Below are 21,682 nucleotides of genomic sequence, written 5' to 3' on the forward strand. Positions count from 1 at the left end.
ATACAAACTTTATCATTAATGCAAAGCCAAGTGGGAGAAACTGACTATTCTTACAACATATAGCTCCTCAATGTGAATATTAATAATGCAATTATAATCCAGATTTGCATTTCTAGAAAATCTAAGGTTTTAATGCAATTACCATTTGAGAAGCTGTGCAATATAAATTGCACAATAAGACCAGAACTCAAAATCAAATAAAAACATGGTTCCTAGACTGAGAAAGTTAACAATCTATTTACAAGAGATAAATTTAGATATCCACTCATATTATATACTTAAACACTATCTTTTTATACACAAAAAATTACCTCAAATCAGGTTTTCTAATTTTCAGCACTCTTGAATAACTGCTTCAGTTTAACTTCAAAGAATTAGGAAATAATCTCTATTATTATCCCTATTATAGGAACTTCCCTAATAAAATTCCATATTGTCCAAATGATTCCTTACCCAAATATGAATGCAACTATTGAATACTCCTTAATGAATAGCAGCACTTTATGCATTGATATTTAATCAAGACTCAAAAAAGTACATATACTCAGAACTGGAAAAATCCATTTGTCATTGACAAGTTTGCTTTCAAAAACATACCTTCATACTTCTGCTTCCTTGCCAGTCATGGCTACCACCACTTTCTTAATTTTCCTGCCAGGACTAAAGTCTAAGGAATGTCTTTTTTGGCCTGAATGAATGGTGGAAATAGGGAGAAACATATCCCAAAGGAAAAATATTATGGCTCTGCTAATATTTCCTACGTTTTCTCTCCTTTATTGTTGAACGAAGTTCTTAAATATTAATGTTCCTAAATATCTTTAATATTATTTTTTAGACCACAAAAATGCTGTTTTTTTAGTAAGAGGATATTAAATTTGTTCTTTATAGTAATATTTTAGTCACCATAAAATTTGCAAATTAGGTAAAAGGCAGCAGATACACTGGTGAGTGGAAAAATTCTTTTTTGCTTTTGAAAAGGCAAAAAGATTAGAAATCACACATCCCAATCCTGAAAATACTTCAAACACACCAAACTTCAATAACTGTGTGTGCCATATATAGAGAATAAATCTGTAAGCATTATATACCACTACAAAACATTCAAGTTAGCGAGGCACAGTGACACATGCCTGCAATCCCAGCAGCTCAGGAGACTAAGACAGGAAGATGGAGAGTTCGGGTAAGGCACTAAGCACCTCAGTGAAGTGAATTAAATACAAAATAGGGCTGGGGCTGGGGCTCAGTGGTTGAGTGTCCCTGAGTTCAATCCCTGGTAGTCCACCCCACCAAATTCAAGTTAACATTACAACAAAGCAACCAAGGTCAAAAACTAAAATGTGAGCATGTATAAATTTAAATCCTCATTTAAAATTCACATTTAGTTGGGTACAGTGACGCACACTGGTAATCCCAGCAACTTGGGAGGATAAGGCAGGAAAACTGTAAATTCAAAGCCAGTCTCAGCAATTTAGTGAGGCCCTAAGCACTTTAGCAAGACCCTGTCTCAAAATAAAAACTAAAAAGGGCTGGGGATGTAGCTCAGTGGCAAAACACTCCTGGGTTCAATCTCCAGTACCAAAATAAATAGAAAAGAGTATCCCATATAACAAAGCCACTGGTGGTATTGGGTTGGCCGGGTTGGCTTCCAACTACTGTACTCAAGCAATCTCCTGCCTCAGCCTCCCAAGTACAGGTCTGTGCCATCATGCCCAGCTAACAAAGTCATTGTTGACTGCCTGCTGGTTTTACACAGAACCATGATAAGGCCTCAACCTTTGAGATCATCATGGACTCCTTCAACTTAGTTTATTAACCACCAAAGGCTGAAGCTTTCCAAGCCTACATAAGAATTCTCAATTGTCATTTTTCCCCTAAAGTTTTTCAGATCCATACTTATTTTTTAAATAAATGTCACTAATTTCAAATTAAGGACATTTATGACTAAACTGCATTGGTGGCAGACTTGGGGGTATAGTTCAGCAGTAGAGTACTTCCCTAGCACATTAGGAGGCCCTGGGTTCTATCCCTAGTACCGCCAAAAAAAAAAAAAAAAAAAAAGGAAAAACACTTTGTCAATGGTTATTGGTTTTAGTTTAATATTTTTTAATCTGGAGCAATTCCAGTATGTAATATTTTTAATAGGAACTTTTAATCCATTTGTGGTGATAAAGTCCAACTAACAATATTCCCTGAGGGCAGAGATTATATAATCTAGTATACCATTTTATATCCTATCTCTAATACCCACTTGAAATACCAAATTATTTAACAATGTATGAACCTTTGAGAATCTGTTAAAATGCACACCTTACACATCATTTGAGTACTCATGAATTTCACCCCATCCATGAACTTCAGCTTGAAAACCAGCAATACAATTTAAGAACTGCATTAATTTCATATAATAAATCCCCCCAAAAATATTTTGTCCACCAGTCACTATGCAACCCATAAACTCTTTAACCTAATCAGAAACATAGTCCTCTTTTAAGCTGTTTCTTCTTTCCTGATTTTAAGGAAAATCAGGAAGAGAAAAAAAAAAAAAAACAGGGGACTATAAAATTGTGCCAGGCATAGCAGTACACACCTGTAATCCTAGCTACTAGGGAGGCAGAAACTGGAGGATCAAGAGTTCAAGGCAAAGTGTGGCGCATACGGGCACACACGCACACGCGCGCACACACGTAATTCCGATGACTGGAGTGCCTGAGACAGGAGGATTGAGTTCAAAGCCAGCCTCAGCAAAAGTGATGCACTAAGCAACTCATTGAGAACCTGTCTCTAAATAAAATACAAAACAGGGTTGGGGATGTGGCTCAGTGATCCAGTGCTAGTGATCCAATTCAATCCCCAGTATCCAAAACAAAAGAGTTCAAGGCCAGCCTGTGCAACATGGTTAGACCCCACACACACATTAAAAAAATTTAATGGGTAATACCAGAGTCTCAGGAAGCTGAGGAAAGAGGATCACGAGTTCAAGTCCTGCCTAGGCAACTTAATGAGAATCTGTCTCAAAATTAATAAAATAAAAAGGGTTAGAGATATGGTTCAGTGGTAAAACATCCTTGGGGTTCAACTCCCAGTACCACAAATAAATAAAGAAACCTATTTAATGATGTTTCAGCCATGTTGGTGAGACAGAATAACACCTACAAAACTGAACTAGCTCTAAGGGGAAAGAAGAAATTATTCCATAAATATTAAAACAGCCAAGTATGAAAAAAACTCGAAATATTTTCAATCAGATCTCTATCACTCACCAGGGCTCAAGAAAAAAAATCTTAGTTTACAATACAGTAGGGTCCATCTTTGTGCCAAAATCATTTCTCCACTTTCAAATTCACCTTCAGTAAGTTTTGGGGAATGGGACTCCACAAACAAAGAAGACAAAAAATACAAAATACCTACAAAATTTTCCATAAATAAAAGTGGAGTTTATTTATGGGTTTGTTTGTTGTTTTTTGCTACTGGGGATTGAACATAGGGCCTTGAAAATGCAAAACACACACTCTACCACTGAGCCCAATCCCAAGAGGACTATCGATTTTATGAAATGACACATCAATCTCTACAAGGCATAAATCTCAAATTGTTATGCAATCAGTTTAACTTCAGGTAAGTCTCTAAACTGGACGTTCTTTCTTTTCTAATACTATTCTCTCTAGTCACAAAGTAATTTCTCATCTTTCAGCTGTCTTCTCAAGATGACCCATGAAATATACAATCAATCCACCATTTCCTAAGAAAATGGTAAAGGAAACCTAAATAATATATAAGGAAAATTCAGATGGAGTGCTTTGTTTTGTTTCACTCAGGGGGACCTGAGGAAGTTGCTTTTCAACACTTATCTATAATCACCCTATTAAAGTCACTTGAAAAAAGCCAACTAGAAATTCTCCTGGGTTTTAAAAAACACTATCTTATCTTTTACTACTGACCCTGTACCAATAAAAACTTCCCTCAAAGCATAAAAGTAAGCAAACTCTCAAAATACAACAATTAAAAGTAATTTAAATCATTTTCAAGCCCATAGAAATCTGTTGGGATTTCAAATTCCTTCATACCACTTACTAATTGGGCAAGTTACTTGGCCTCCCTATGCTTCACTTTCCTCTTCTGGAAAAAAAAAGGGGGGGGTATTAATTAGGGTCAATCATACATCCCAGTTTCTGTGAGACAGTCCTAGTTTATGCTATTATCCCAGCATGTCATCTGGTTAATGTCCCCTTTCACTTTCAAAAGTATCCTGGCTTATGGCCAGGATGTAGCTCAATGGTAGAGCCCTGGACTCAATACCCAGTATCACCAGGGGAAAAAAAGTGTACTGGCTTAAACAATGAATCATGCTTATCACATGGTCATCGTACCTCAAGGGGTAATGAGGACTAAGTGAGTGAATACATTTAAAGTGTTTGTACCATGTCTGACATATAATAAGAGTCCAGTTAGTATTAGTTACTGTCAATATTGATCACTGCCAATAAGTTTTAGAAAAGATTTTGAATTGCATAATGAGCAGAGCTCCCACAATAATCCTTTTTACAAATAAAATTATGTATTTAACTTCCCACTTCCAATTCTTTAAAACAAATAAGTATTGCTAACTGACTGAAATCAACACTAACCAATTTATCCCACAGAGATGGCAATATCATCAACTGCATTCACATTTTATCATGAATTTTAAGATACTATATTAAGGTTACTAACAAGAAAATTACTGTGAAAAGTAAAAGTATGCTTAGTGCCAATCCAAGTCGCTTAATATTTAGGCAGCCATTCTCAACCATGTTTCCTCATGTTAACTACAGAACTCAGAAAATTATTTGAGTGGCTATTTCCTATACCTAACTACTTTTCTAGATGTGAAGAAGAGTCCCAGCACAGTAGCATACACCTGTAATCCCAAGTACTCAGGATGATGAGACAGGAGGATTACAAGTTCAAGGCCAGCCTCAGCAACTTAGTGAGACCTTGTCTCAAAATAAACAAATAAAATAAAGGGTCAGAGATGTAGCTCTGTGGTAGAGTGCCCTGGGTTCAATCCCCAGTACCAAAACCAACAACAAACAAAATGCAGTAGAGAAACTAATACATTACATACAATATATGCCTTAGAATGTAATTGTCTTGGTATACCCATTCTTGATATTCTTAGAATACAAAGAGGAAATATGGATAAAAATAAAGATTCAATACTGAAGAGTTTGGGTAGAAAATTGTTTATCTCCTAGAAAAACTATTTCCTACAGGATGAAACTTAAAAGGGAATACATTAACTGTATAAACTCACCTTGTGACTATGAAGTGTGTATGTATGTATTAATAAATATATACATACATAAAAACTTTTTTTTTCAGTTTGACCTGGTCTCCACTAATTTGTTAGGTCAGAAATCCAACATGCACACCTTCAAATAAGAAAAATTCTAATTGGAGTGTATGAAAAACAGGAAGAAAACTGAGACAATGATATTGATCACTAATAAATCTAATAACCTGGGCTCCTGATAGTATTTATCACCTGATACAAATAAAAACCAAAAAAAAAAAAGGGGAAAAGATGAACTAAAATAGAAATAGCAAACAAAAGATATATAACAGAAGCAACAAGAACTTGGGGGGGGGGGTAACTGAGGATTGAACCCAGAGCCTTGCAAATCCTAGGCAAGCAACTCTACCACTTAGTCAAAACCAACCCTTTTTTATTTTGAGACAGGTCTAATTTGATCCTTCTGCCTCAGTCTACCAAGCAGCTACATTTACAGGCATGTGCCACTGTGCCTGGCTTGAAGAGAGATATAGGTACCATTAAATAATGGGAGTAGTACACGGTGGCACGCTCCAGTAATTCCAAATACGGAGAGGTGAAGACAAAAGGGATACAAGTTCAAGGTCAGCCTGGGCAACTTAGTGAGACCATGTCTCAAAATTAAAAATAAAAAAGAGCTGGGGGTATAGCTCAGTGGTAGAGCACCCCTGGGTAAAGATCTCCCTACAGAACCAGAGCAGTGCATTATTAGCCTATATTTTTAACTCAACTCTAACCATTCAAGAAACAAGCTGAAGGACTGAGGAACTATTTGGACAGAGCATAACTGACCAAAAGTAGAGAAAAAAAATCTTGTAAAACTATTCTAGGTACTACCATAGTATGACCTCCCCCCACATACCCAAAAAAAAAAAAAAAACAAGAATTCAACATATTATCCCATAAATTTAATAAGTATGCTCAGACAACGTTGAAGATCAGATTTAGGCTGGGGATACAGATCAATGGTAGAGCACTTTAGCATGTGTGAGGCCCTGGGTTCAATTCCCAGTACCAAAAAGGACAATAAGAAGAAGCTAAAATCTTAACCAGGCAGTGTGGCATGCCTGTAATCCCAGCAGCTCATGGGACTGAGGTAGGAGGATTGCAAATTTAAGAACAGCCTAGGCAATTTAGGGGAGACTTTGTTCAATTTTTTTTTTTAATTTGTGGTACTAGGGAGTGAACCCAGGGGCACTTTACCACTGAGATACATCCCCAGCCCTTTTTATTTTTAATTTTGAGACAGGGTCTTCCTAAACTGTATCCTCCTGCCTCAGCCTCCCAGACTGAGTCACTGGGATTACAGGCATTGGCCACCATGCCCAGCCCTGATTAAAAATTTCAAAGTGCTGGATATATATCTAGTGGTAGAGAGACAATGGGTACACTCTCCAGTGGGGGAAGGGTTCAGATTTAATTCAACTATTTTACAAACTGGTACATAATATTTTATTCATTCCTATATAAACACATATATATGTACACACGTACATACACACACACACACACACACACACACACACACCCCTTTCATCCAGCAGCAATTCACCTGACCCTGAATGAAATTCTGTATTATACTATACACAGAAAAATATCTTGGTTTTACAAAATTAAAATAATGATGCATGCTTTCCAGTGATAGACCATGACCTAAACCAGATAAGGGAAACAAATGAGCTTAACAAAAAAAGCACAAAAGGATTTGGGCCCAGGCTAATCCAGTGTGACTTGGGACAAGTCATTTACTCTCTAGAACCTTAATTTCCTCATATATAAATTGATAAGGACCACCTATCTTGCAAGGTAGCTGAGAAGATTAAACAATTTATGTTAAAACAGTTGTTTACACTCAAAAAGGAATTCAAATTACAATGACAGTATGTTTCTTTGAATATTCCAGATTTCAAAAGTTAGGTCATACCCTATTACAACAATGTTATTCTTGAAAACCTGTAAGGAAGACTCATTGCCCCAACAATGTCCAACAAAACTTGTTTTTTATTATAAAGGAACTGAGTTGTACATTAAGTTATCCAAAGCATATAGAAATTTCCCTAGTTCATCTCATGCAGTCTAGTCATGTATTTTCCAATACAATTAAACTTAAAAAAAATACCATTTTTCATCCTAAGAAGGAAGAGTGTAAAATAATTTCAATAATCTCTTGACTGATACTACCTTCTTGGTGTGTACCAGTTAGTATCCAAATGCTCTAGCAAGCATATATTTAAAAGCACAAATCAGGAAACAGATTACCACAGCTGCTGAAGATGTGTAGACTTTTTAAATGCACATATACAAAAATCAGACTCCACAAACCAACACCATTTACACCAAAGAAATATTTGGTTGAGTTAAATGCAAAGAAGGCGATTCAGGAGACTGAGAAAAAAAAAATCCAACTGACAATTTTGTTTTCTCCTATCTTTGCCACATGGAACATGCAGTAACTACCACTTATGATATCCAAATGATATAAAGAATTGTTATACAGCCATAGTATTGTATGCATACATTAAAAGTCCTGGGCACATATCAAATGTAGAAAAATATGAAGAACTGCTAAAATAGCCTGTAATTTTAAAATGACTTTTTTACTCTTCAACAATTAATCATGTTTTCATGTATGCTAATGCTCATATCTAAGACCATCCCTTTTCTTTGTTACTCAACTCCCAAAATAGTGCTCCATTATATAGTAAATTACAAATTTTAATTTAATACAAATTTTAAGTTCAAAAGTTAACTTGTGGGGCTTGGTTATGGCTCAGGGGTGAAGTGCCTGCCTAGCAGGTGCGAGGCACTGGGTTCGATCCTCAGCACCACATAAAAATAAATAAACAAAATAAAAGTATTGTGCCCATTGACAATATATATATTTTTTTAAATTAACTTGCAGCATCAAAAAATGAAGTTTTCCATCTATTAAAAGAACCCTTCCTAAAAAAGAACCCAAAGCCAAAATGTGTGTGTGTGTGTGTGTGTGTGTATATATACACACACTTAGTGTTTACTACCTTCCCACACTCGACTGTGGGTAATATTAAACATGCAGAATATTAAGCATTACCAAACTGTCCATGGCATATCTTCACATCTAACTCTATACTCCCAAAGGAACAGATCTGAGCTTGAACCTGCTCCTCTCAACCCAACTACCCTATTTTAATTCATAGGTTTTCAGGCAACCACAAAAGTCGATAAGGATATAAAGGAAAACAATAAAAAGGAAATACAGAATTTAATTTCAACAAAATCTTATCAGCAGACTTAAAAAAAAATTAAATAAACTTCAAAGTTAACCAAACTCATAATTTGTTGGTTTAGTAGTTTAGCTACTGCCTCACCACAATAAAATAAATCTGATACCACAATCATCTACTTAAGTATTTGCATAGGAATAAAAAGTCGAAATGTGTAATCTATCTTCCTTTAATATCTTTCTAAAACTGAAATATGAAACATACAAACAGACTAACGTTACCAGATGACAAATGTTGTTTTCCCTGAATGGGGTAGAATTTTAATGTAATAATTATAAGAGAACATTTTACCAAACATAAAAATTAAATATTTTGTATTTTCTTCAGAACTTTGACATATTCAAAAATACAACCGGGGGAATAAACCTGACAATACAAAATTGCAGAAAATAAGGCACTTACCTTAGACTTTAGTAGAAGTTCAAGAACACACTAATAGGAGTTTGAGGGTTTTAATTGCAATGAACTTTTATTACTAATGGGTAATGGTAAAAATATTCCTAGAGAAAATAATAAAAATAGTATAAATATCAATTTCTAACTAGTTACAGCACCAGATCACTGAAGGGGGAATGATTTAAGTCATTTTCAATGAAAACAGTCATTTTCATATTATTTTTTAAAAAAGGAAACCTGCTTTGCCCTCCCTGCCAGTCTCTGATACCTTAGAATACTACAGTTATTTCACAGTGGGAAGGAATGGGTAATAAGTACATTTCTTTTCCAATCTGTTTCTCTACCCAGTCATTAAACACCAAATACTGAAACTGAATTCAGCTACCTTGATCTTCTTACCAGGAATGCTCCCCATGGCACCCCAATCCCTTCCACTGTGTCTTACTCTAACTGCCAAAGCCCCTCCTATTAATAGTAAATCCCTTTCATACTGACTCACTGTAACTCCAAATTGATGAAATAGACACCAAGCAGAATATTTAAACTTACAAATGGAATTTTCCTATTTTCAAAGAACTTAAAAGGAAACTAAAAGTAGAATACATTCAAACTAAGTTAAAGTTCAACCAATTTAAAAGAATTCATGTTGCTTGTTCTATACTGGTTCAGTTTAAATATTTTTTGAAAGTTCATATGCCAGGCATGTGAAATTACTTATACACAAGGCTGTTTCCCATGTAAATATCTGATACATAGATATAAATTTAAGTCATTACAAGATTGCAAAACCAACTTGGAAATTTTTCTCCAAATTTTTTTTCTTTAACTATGGAAATTTTCAAACACACAAAAATAGCATAAGAGTGACAATGAACTCTCCTGTACTCATCTAGCTACAATAATCAACTCAAGGCCATTTTTGTTTCATCGTTACCTCCTACCCACACCCTCCCCTCAATATTATCTTCAAAAAAAAGAGAAAAAGAGGAATACAGTGTGCTCAATAAATACAGAGAAAAATCCCAAAGATAACAAGTATCAAAGTAACAGATTAAGAAGTCCAGAATCTAACAATGTAACTTGTACAGGCAGCCTACACAACTTCTAGATAAAATGATAAACTTCTTCTAAGAATTCGGTAAAAAAAAAAAAAGAACCATCTACAACAATTTTAATGAGGTCCATAAAACTCCATGGATATATTCTAAATTATATCTAAAGAATAAGTAAGAATATATGATGAAAACAAACTTAAAACATTTACAATTAGGTTATATTCACATAGCACCTTAGCTCAAAACGAAAAAAAACAGACTATTTAACATATTGTGTCATAAAATTACAATTCAACTACTTGAAAAACCGCTGAACACTTAAACGCCTTAACTGGTCTTTCTGATCCCTAATTATAGATTGATATCAATGTAGCAAGAAAACCAGGCATTTTAACCTAAGTGGTTTAAAATGTTCAAAATTAACCCCACTGTTCATTGGAAAACTTATGAAAGCAAGTCTATAAACTACCTGAATTGCATGTCATTAAACAGAAATGTATCCACTTTCCAGGGCCGGTGTTTTTTTAAAAAAATAAGTTCACATATACCCTTAAACGCAACGCGCTAGGCTACAGACAGAATTAGGAGACCGCCTCCTGCTTTTGCTCCTAACCAATACGCAGAGAGAGAAGGTTGGCAGGAAAGTGCTGCGAGGACAGTAACAAACACCAGCAGCTCCCGAGCAGGCCCTGCTAGAGCCAGGAATGACGCACTTCGGTAACCCGACTCTTTCTCCCCTCCACCCCCCGCCCCCAGCAGCGGTGCTGACACCGCCAACAGCCCGGAGTAGGAAAAAAGACAACAGAAAAAAGGCAGAGCTTGGACCGCACCAGGTTTCATCAAGAAACCTCGATTATTCCTCTTTCGACACTAACCACTAGGACTAAACAGGAAAAGAAGCTTCGTGCTTAAGCAAGTCCCATCATGGTGGTTTAAGAGTCACTAAATTAAGCTGATAATGAGTCCAATCCACAGAGACAAATACAGGGTGTGGCTGCTGTGAAATACGGCGGTCCGTGGGAGAAAAGGGGTATGGAATTTACACTCCAGTGTGAAGGGAAGATTGGGGCTTTACGGGGGGGGCGGGGGGAAGCGGCCCGCGCATTTTAAGGAACCATTGCAAACCAACACAAGCTCCTCGTTTGCTTAAACCTAACCCTACAGATCAAAAGTTTCTAACAGATATACCCTGTAAGCTGTAAATAACCATTTAACCAAAAGCCATGACCCTCAATTTCAAAACTACATCCAAGAGAAAGGAGGAGGGAGAGGGAAGGTGGGGGGTGGTAGGCAACAACATAAAAAACATCCTAGGCCACGAAGGAGAAAGTCTTACAGACCGGATGAAACTACTAATGCAATATTAAAAATTAACGCTCAACACTAAAACACGAAAAATCACACGATAACCCATTACACTCAAGGATTAAAAATAAAATGACATATACACCGAGAAGAAGCGGAAACTAAATGTCGAAAGTACAGCGGTTTATAAAAAACTAAAGGCAAAACAAGACATTCTCGCGACGGGAGGGGAAAAAAAGGCCGAAATCAACAATACGTTTACGGTTCTAGGCCAGAAGAAAATGGGAACGGGGCTCAAAGTTTTGCGGAACTACTTGATGCTGTTTCCCACACCTTCTCTCGCCCATGGCCCATCCGACCCTTTTCGTCCTAAAATTGCCGTCCACAGATCTCCGGATACGTGATAGAAGAAAAAAGAAAGTCGCCCTCAAGCAAGAATAAAAGTGTGGAGGGAAAAAGCATAGGCTGCCTACCTGGGGCAAGGATCAGCTCAGTTCGTGCCTTGAGAAAGACAGTGCGGGTGGGGGTGGGAATGAAAAGCAGCACTAAAACTAAAACAAAAGTGGCGCCAAAACCCCCCAACAAACAGCCTTCCACTCCCGCCCTTCCCCCCTCCGCCCATGCCAGGCAGGCAGGGCCCCCTTCGGGGCAAGGTCTGCGCGCGGGGGCCAACGCCGCCAGACCCCAGCCTATTTATAAAATTGTTGCCCTAAGAAAACTGACCGAACTCGGGCCTCGGAAGGGATGGAGAGATCGATGCCAACCGCTTTCCCAAGCAGTTCCCCCACCACGCGCTGGAGATGATGGGGCGGGGGAGCAGCAGAGGGGCCCGTCACATGAATGTTGTTCCCTCTCTAGGAAGGGAGGAAGAGAGGGAGGGAGGGGAGGGGAGGGAGGAAGGGAAGGAGGGGAAGGGAGAAGGGAGGGGGCACGAGGGAGGGGTGTGATCAGAGTAGATTTTCCCTCGCCTCCCTCGGTCCGAGGCCCAAATATACACAACTGAGCCTCCTCTTTCTCCCCTCCCCCCTAGTTCCCAGCACCACCATTTTGCTCTCTTCCTTCCCCTCTCCACGATACCGCGCTCTCCCCCACCCCAGTTACAGCCTTCCCAGCTTGCCTCCCCCGACTAAGGCTCGCACCCCACCCCACCTCCAGTTTTGGGTCTCCTAGGCTTAAGAGCCTGCCGGAGAAAAGGAACCTAAATCTAATGCTACACAGAGAAGCGGAGCCTCCATCTTGCGCTGCTCCGCGTTCTCCATTTTGGGCCACCCATGGGGGGGTCCTCCGTAGAGGCCCCGAGGGAGAGTTGGGCGAGGGAAGGAAGAGAAAATCTTCAGCGAGGGTAGTCGGAAAGAAGAGTCCTGCGGTAGAAAGCGACTCTAGGAGTAGGAGGTAGGGAGGAAGCGGGGCTGGAAGTTCCTTGGAAGTGTTGGGGTGCCGACTTGGTAGAAAGGAGGGCTGGGGGTGATGCGGGGGCGAGGAAGATTCTCCCCGCCTGGACTTAAACACTCACTCCATGGCTGGCCCCCCATGGGGGCAAAGGAAGCGGAGAGGGAAATTAAATGGCAACAGAGTGCCCAGCCTCTTTTCCCTCCCAACTCCTGTCTGTCGCCCTGTCTCAACCATACACACCTCACGGTGGGCCCCGCGCCCTCCGGGTGCCCCTCCAAACTTCTAGAAGCTTCGCCTCCGCCATTTTATAACTTACCTCCCCCCTCAGCGTACACAGAGGCAGCAACGAGATTGTTCGCCTCCCCCACTCCTTCCTTCTTTCTCAGGCCGGGGGCTTCTTCACCCCTGGGCTGGTACAAGATTTTTTCCCCTTCCTCTTCTTTACACCCTCGAATTCTACTCAGGGACGGAAGCTCCCGCGGTTCTAGAGCGGTGGGGGGTTTTGAAAGTGGCGGTCGGATCCGGCGGGTTTTTTTTTTCTTTTTTTTTTTTTTCTTTTCTTTTTTTTTTTTTTTTTTTTTTTGGTGGCGCTTCGGGATTGTTTGGGGTGTTCGCTCTTCGGCGACTTGGAGGCGAATGGAACGCGCAGGCGCCATCTGTCGGCCACCAACACGCGCCCGGCTCCTGTTGGGAGGGAGCGGCATCTAGCGGCCGAGAGCTGCCACTGCAATACTTGGCTTCTGGCCCTCCCACCCAGAGTCCTCCTCCCAATCACCAACCAATCGTGGCCGACTGACTCCCGGGTTCAGCGTCTCCGACGCCTTCTGTAAACCAGGCGCCCGCAGGGGCGCGCCGCCGAGTGGGGTAAACAAGGTGCCGTGCCCGCGCCTGACTTACTCATTCGTTAGGACGTGCTTCCACCAGGGATTCGATGGCACCAGGGTTCCTCTGTCTTTCCTGGGGGGGGAGGGGAAGGTGTGTAGTGGAGGGCGGTAGGAACGTCCGGCAGAGCCCCTGGCCGTGGGAATTCAAAGGCTGGGCTCACTCGGGGACTCATTGCCCTGGCTCTTCCGCCCCTCGCGCAGCCCCAAGGTGGCAGCCCAGTAGGACATCACCCTTAAAGTCCCCTCTGACTGTCCGCAGCAAAGGAACTGATGAGGCCCTAGTTCCAGGACTCTCGCTTCACTGTGTTCCCTACTTCCCACGAGAAGAACCCAACTCGATGAACTCTGGCACCTGATCCTAAGTGATTTAACGGGCTTGAGTTTTTTTGTTGCGTTTTGTTTCGCTTTTTTGCTTCGAGTGGAGAAAAATGGGAGCTGATCTCTTTAACAGAAGGACCTAGTACTGGAAAAGAAAAAAAATATTTTTTTTTCTTTGCAACTCACTGTTCCAAGACGTGGTCTCTATCTCCAGGATCTAGGAGACTTAAGGGAACTGGGCTACTAGGCTAGGCCAGGCGCTCCACAAATTTCTTCGCCACTCTGGGGGCGGAAGAGGAAAGACGGGACGGAGCGAAGTGAAGAAAATGGAAATGTCGGGGAAAGGAGTCGTGGGGTACCTACCGGTCTTCCCCGCCTCCCCCGCGCGTCCACTGCCTTCCTGGAAACGTGGGCGGCCTCCAGACAGTGTTAGGAATTTTGGTTCCTTATCCTGCCTCCCAATCATCCCCGCAATACAAATGAAGTATGAAACCACTCCTTCCATTCCTTCCACCACTATCACCCATTAATTCAAGTCTTTATCACCCTTGTTTTCTGTTATTATTTATTCAAAACCAGCGTACTGGACCTTTGACTGCCAAGCGCTCTCTACACGCGGGAGAAAAACTCGGGGAGGGCCTCTCTCTTGGAAGTGCTGCTTTTCCTAGGACAGAAAGAAGTGACCTCTTAACAGTGTCTCTGTTGCTATTATAGCAGCTCCTATACTGATAAAGTCGAATTTGGTTAAAAACTCTTAGTTTCTGTTTCTTTTTTTAATATTTCAATTTCAAGAAAACGTATTTAATAACAGAAATCGTGTGAGCTCTGTGTGAATTATGCAGATTTCACCCTATATCAAATCTAAAGCATTCCTAATGCAGTATAATGATTAGTTTCAGTCCTTAAATTATATTCCTTCCACGTCTGTGTCTTAGTTTCTTTCTCATCTGCTGTGCTCATTGGCTTTTTCCTGCAACTTTAAAAAAAGAAATATGGTATATTTAATCAACTGAACAATAAAAGTTAAACAGAAACATCTAAATATCAATAATAAGAAATAAAACCTGAGACATTTTTACTTACCTCTAAAACTATGAAAACTGCAATACTATTCAAAATAAATTTCCATTTCTTTTATAGACTATCTTCGGTAGAATACAAAAAGATACAGTTTTTAATAGATGCAAGTTACAGAATGATGCAGCTAGAACATTAAATAAGGAGTAGTGGAAATTTTGCAGTTATATAAGTTAATGCAAAATTCCACTTGAAGTAATAGGAAAATTGGGCTATGTACCAAATCGTTTTACATTAATTTAGTTCAATTGTGCCAATTTACTATCAAGTGATATTAATGATTTCCTGGGGTTTTTTTCTGTTTTATTATTAGCTAAAAACTACCGATTTCCTGCTCCAAACAATACATGGTACAGTTTTTCATCAATTTTGTAAATTTATGTTGTCAAGTTCATGGTGTAACAACTGAGAATTTAAAACAATTTTGCCCTCTGAACAAAATTGAAAAGTTCTTGTTAACTTGCTTTTATTTTGTAAAAAATACCACTGAAAGTTAATAATTTTAACTAATATAACCCGAAATTATTATTGTAGCAAATTTATACTGACACTTAAAAATGTTTCACAGTAGCTCCTCTTTTCTTTTTGCTAAAGCTTATTCAATAAAATATTTATGGTGCCTTCAATATGTGCAGTTCACAATGCTATATGTCCCAGTCCTATCCTAAGAAATGGTGTTTAGTTTTTAAGATACTGAAAGACTAAAGGCATTCACTCTTCAAAATTGAGGACAAAGTTTTTAAAAATGACATTAAATGAAATATATCACAGTTTTAAAACAACCTGAGTCTTAATTATCTGTACATCCAGTTGCTGGGAATGCCGAGGCATAGGATCACAAGATCCAGACCAGCCTCAGCAACTTAGCAAGGCCCTAAAGAACATACCCAAGACCCTGTCTCAAAATAAAAAGGGCTGGAGATGTGTCTCACTGGTACTGTGCCCTGAGTTCAATCCCTACTGCTGGGGGTGGAGTCAGTGACTAGAAAAAAATTTGTATCTTAGAAAAAAAAAAAAAACATAACTGACTTAATAATTCCAATCCTAGGAATATATCTTACAGATATGTTCATACTAATTGCACAGATATATACATATATAAAGATTTTATTATAATTTTATAATGGAAAATTACAATAGAAATGGCCACCATTAGGGGTCGGTAAAAGAAATTGTGATGTATCACAAAAGTGAGACCTATGCCCTCCGTTAAAACAAATGTAGGCTCGGAGTTTAACTCATTGGTAGAGCACTTGACTAACATGCAAAGCCCTAGGTTTGATCCCCAGCACCTCCAAAAACAAAAATTAAAAACGTATATGTATTTAATGATATATAAATATATATGTGAAAAAACAATTTGCAAATAGCTTGTATAATAGATCCCATTTGTTAATATATGAGTGATTTGTTGGTTCCTTTTAATTATACATGACAAAAGAATTCATTTTGACATAATTATAAAAGCATGGAGTATAATTTGTTCTAATTCAATCCCCAGTACTCCCCCTTCTCCTCTCTTCTACCCCCTGTTCCCTTGCCAGTACTCTACTGATCTTTCTGCTATTTACTTATAGTTGTTTTTTTTTTTTTTAATTAGTGTCTTGTGGATATACATGGTGGTGAGATTCACTGTGGTATATTCATATATGTACATAGGTCAGATTCATTCCACTGTCTTTTTCTGCTGAGGTTTAACTCAGAGCTTCACACAAGCTAGGCAAGAGTTCTACCACTGAGAAATATCCCCAAACCTTCAACAAATACTTTTTTAGTATCTGCTCTATTTCAGGCTTTATTCTGAGTACTGGGGACACAACAGTGAACTATACAGATATTACCCCCAGCAGAGTTCACAGTTATGAGTGATGAAATGCATACAATATTCTTTTTTAAAAAAATGTATTCTTTTTAATGAGAGAAAGAGAATTTTTTTTCAATATTTATTTTTTAATTCTTGGCAGACACAACATCTTTGTTGGTATGTGGTGCTGAGGACCGAACCTGGGCCGCACGCATGCCAGGCGAGCACGCTACCGCTTGAGCCACATCCCCAGCCCTACATAAAATATTCTTGAAGAATATATAGAAAACAAAACTTTTACATTTTAGGAAAGAGGCAGTGCAAAGTTTCATGGCTTGTAATATTACTTTTTACTTTATATATTGCTACCTTAATTTTCTTTTATAATATGTTACTTATGTAAATTTGAAATTTTGGACCAGGCATGTAGCTCAATGATACAGCACTTGCCAAGTGTGGAGGAAGCCCTGGGTTCAGTCCTTAGCACCACATACACACACACACAAGTTTTAAAATCTCATACCGGTTGCTCTAGAAAACAGTTTGGTACTTTCTTATAAAGTTAAATATATACTTAATATATGACCTGGCAAGCTTACCCCTAAGCACTTATCCTAGAAAAATGAAATTTTGTGTTTACACAAATGCTAATAAAAGTTTTATCTGTGATAGCCAGAAACAAGAAACAACACAGATGCCCATCAGTAGGTAAATAGTTAAAGTGTGGTATATTCATAGAGGGGAATGCTACTCAGCAATAAAAAGGATTTTTTTTTTCTTTTTTAGTACTGGGGATTGAACCCAGGGGCACTTTACCGGTGAGCCACATCCCCAGCCCTATTTATTTATTTATTTAGAGACAGGATCTCCATAAGTTGCTAAGCCTGGCCTTGAACTTGTGATAATTCTGTCTCAGCCTCATGAGTTATTGGGATTTACAAGCATGTGCCACCACACCTGGAGTAAAAAGGACTTATTAATACACACAAAAACTTGATTGACCCTTGAAGGCATTATGCCTCATAAAAACAAAAATCCAGTCTCAATGCATTATATACTATGATCCCAGTATATAATACTCTCAAACTGACAAAATGATAGTTGTGGAGAACAGGTCATTGGTTAAAAAGGATTGAAGTTGGAGAAAGCATATGATTATTAAGGGGTAACAAAAGAGAGTTTCTCTGTAGTGATTGAACAATTGTGCATCCTGACTGTGGTGGTGAGTACTCAAATCTACACATGCAATAAAATATCATAGAACTACACATATGCACTTAAGTTCATGAAAAATGGTGAAACTCTGGACTGAGGTGTGGCTCAGTGGCAGAGTGCTTGTCTAGCTCGAATGAAGCACTGGGTTTGATCCTCAGCACCACATAACTAAAAAATAAAGACATTCTGTCCATCTACAACTACAAAAAAATAATTAAAAATGGTGAAGAACCTAATAATATCTGTATTTTAGCTGATAGTATTGTATTAATGTTGATTTCCTAGGTTTCACAATGCACTGTTATGGATACTATTATCATTGGGAAAAGTTGATGAAGAATGGACACACATGGACATTCTCTGTACTGTATTTGCAACTTTGTGAGTCCTAAACTGTTACAAAACAAAAAGTGGTAATAAAAAAATGCAGGCGGGTATAGTGACCCATGCCTGTATCCCAGCTACCCTGGAGGCTGAGCAGGAGAATCAAAAATACAAGGCCAGCCACAGCAATTTAGCCAGACTCTCAGCAACCTATCAAAACCCTGTCTCAGAATTAAAAAAAAAAAAAAAAAGACTGGGGGTGTAGCTAATGGTAAAATACTCCTGAGTTCAATCCCCCAAAAATAAATAAAATTTGAGCCAGGTACAATGGCAATCACCTATAATACCAGCTACTTGGGAGACTGAAACAAGAGTTGAGGAGCACCCCTGGACTCAATCCCCATGACTACCCACGTACAAAAAAAAAAAAAAAAAAAAAGGTGGGGGGAAAGAAAAAAATGTCAGCTGGACTCAGTGATGCATACCTACAGTCCCAGCTACTCAGAGGCTTGATCCCCAGAGTTTGAGAGCAGCCTAGGCAATGTAGAAAGACCCAGTCTAAAAAAAAAAAATTGGTAAAAAAAATCTCTGATTTGTGAAAATGTAATTAAATTACTCTGTCACACTGTAATTTGTTTATTTTTTGTTTTTGGTATTGAGCTTTGAACCTTGGGGCATGCTACATTACCCAGCCTCTCTCTCTTGTTTTTTTTTTTTTTTTTTTTTTTTTTGGAGGTGGGGTCTAGTTCTGTTGCTCAGGCTTGCCTGGAACTTGTTATCATCCTGCCTTATACTTCTGAGTAGCTAGCATTATAGGAGTGCACCAATGTGCCCAGCCGTCGATTGCAAAGTAATACATTGAATCTGTAGTTTACAAATTACTTTTTTGTGAACTAGGATATATTGACTTAATTTCCAAGATTCCTGTCATCATCTTTATATGAGCTTATATGATTAAAAGCCTGATACTACAATACTCAGGAGTAGACCTTGGACCTGTGGTATCAACAGGAAATAGACATACCAATAAGCCTTGTCTAAAACAAATAACTAGCACCTTTTAAGACATTTTAAATACCATATTACTGGATTCATTGAACTTTTCTTTTTATTTTGAATAGTATGCAATATTTTAATTTTTAATTTCATCTAACTTTAATTAATTAAAAGCTATGAGTTAAAGGAACTGAAGGTATATCTACATACTAAAGATTCAATATCTCTTATATCCAAACCCTCCCACTTCTCATCTGAGCTAACAGTAATAGTCCCATGTCCAGCTTCTTTCCTGGTCAATCCAATACTGATTAGATTACTAGCTTACTTTGTGCTTACTTGCTTGTTCCCTGATTCACTTTCTCACTCACTTACATACATTTTTATTGATTCACTGGGTCTACAACCATCCTCTGCTACCTTTGATGTGCATAAGAATCACCTGGGGATCTTGCTAAAATGTAAATTCGGGTTGAATAAGTCTGAATCTAGGGTGGGACCTGATTTTTCATTTCTAACAAACTTCCAGGACATACCTGTGCTGCTGGTCTAAAGTCCACACTGAGTATTAAGGACCTAAAGAACCAAGTATAAACTCTTTTTTTAGGGTGGGCTACCTGGGATTGAATTCAGGGGCACTCAACCACTGAGCCACATTTCCAGCTCTATTTTGTATTTTTTTTTAGAGACAGGGTCTGAATGAGTTGCTTAGGGCCTTGCTAAGTTACTGAGGCTGGCTTTGAACTCACAGTCCTCCTGCCTGAGCCTCCTGAACCACTGGGATTACAAGCCTATGACACAGTACCAGCCAAAGCATAAACTCTTTAGGGGAGTTCTCAATACCTTCCACTCTTTTATCCCAATTTCATCACTCATAACTGTGAACTCTGTATATAATATATGTATAGTTCACTGTTATGTCCCCAGTGCTTAGTATAGACTCTGAAATAGAGTAGACACTCAAAAATATATGTTGAGGGGTTGGGGATATTTCTCAGTGGTAGAACACTTGCCTAGACTGTGTAAGGCTCTGGATTAAATCCCAGCAGCAAAATATGTGTGTGTGTGTGTGTGTGTATGTGTGTGTGTGTGTGTGTGTGTGTGTGTGTGTGTGTGTAGCCAGATGACTTTTTAGAAAAGACAGACCACTGTCACTGTGCTGTGTGTGTGATGGTGCTGGAAATGAAACCCAGGACTTAGCACATGGTAGGTAAATGCTCTACCACTGAGCTATATACCCATTCCTATTTCATACAATCCAAACAAACTAAATCATTTGGTGTTTTCCAAGAACTCTCCTACCCCTATCTTTACTTGCACTGTTTCTCTCCTTTTCCTAGATTTCCCCCATTCAAATTTTCTCCATCCCCAAATGCCCAGTTTAAATGAGAATATCTCCAAAAAGCCTTTCCTGTTGTCCCCATATGGAAATAATCTCTCATAATTTGGAAATCTTGTCCCTACCAGATGTTGAATGCCTTGAAAATAATATAATGTGTTTTGGTTTTTGTTTTTCAGTTTGTGGTGCTGGAGATGGAACCCAAGGTGTCACCCATACCAGGAAAATGCTCTATCACTGAACCACAGACCCAACTCAATGCCTTGCAAATAATAATCGTGTTTTGTTCACATGTGTTATAACCAAACAAATGTTAGCATATAGTAGAAAATCAATAAATGTTTATTGAATTGAAATGAAGAATAAATAATTATCTGGATCAGCATTATTAGAACTTTTTGCAATAATGACAAATTCTACAACCTGTATTGTTCAGTATGATAGTCACATGTAGCTACTGAGCACTTAAAATTTATCTACTGCAAATGAGGAGTGGATTTTTTTTTCAAAGACAGAGTGAGAGAGAGGGGGAGAGAGAGAGAGCGAGAGAGAGAGAGAGAGAGAGAGAGAGAGAGAGAGAGAGAGAGAGAATTTTAATATTTATTTTTTAGTTATCGGCAGACACAACATCTTTGTTTGTATGTGGTGCTGAGGATCGAACCTGGGCCACACGCATGCCAGGTGAGCACGCTACCATTTGAGCCACATCCCAGCCCCAAGGAGTGGATTTTTAATTTCATTTAACTTTAATTAAAAGTTAAATGTACACCAGGTATGGCAGTGCACACCTATAATCCCAGGAACTGAGGAGATTGAGACAGGATGAAGCCTTGGTCACTTAGTGTGACTCATATCAAAATTAAAAAGATGAAAAGGTCTGGGGATATTGCTCATTGATAAAATGCTTGCCTAGCATGTGAGAGGCCCTGGGTTCAATCTTCAGTACTGTCAAGAAAAATAAAAGCCTAAATGTAAATAGCCGTACGTGTGAGCTGGGGAT

At 38.7% G+C, this 21,682-nt stretch overlaps 1 protein-coding gene and 1 long non-coding RNA gene across 2 annotated transcripts in view; one reads left to right on the forward strand and one right to left on the reverse strand.

Annotated features, from left to right (window-relative positions):
* Positions 1-13,343, reverse strand: part of Stag2 (STAG2 cohesin complex component) — a 126,561-nt gene extending 113,218 nt beyond the window's left edge. The window contains 1 exon segment of the mRNA XM_078034303.1: positions 13,042-13,343. The gene's annotated coding sequence lies outside the window, so the exon portion shown is untranslated.
* Positions 12,253-21,067, forward strand: LOC120889685 (uncharacterized). The gene is made up of 2 exons (XR_005733717.2): positions 12,253-12,725; positions 20,862-21,067. It is a non-coding gene; the product is annotated as an uncharacterized LOC120889685 (long non-coding RNA).
* The last annotated feature ends 615 nt before the right edge of the window (positions 21,068-21,682 follow it).

The sequence above is a fragment of the Ictidomys tridecemlineatus genome, chromosome X (assembly GCF_052094955.1).
Source record: "Ictidomys tridecemlineatus isolate mIctTri1 chromosome X, mIctTri1.hap1, whole genome shotgun sequence".
NCBI classification, from domain to species: Eukaryota; Metazoa; Chordata; class Mammalia; order Rodentia; family Sciuridae; genus Ictidomys; species Ictidomys tridecemlineatus.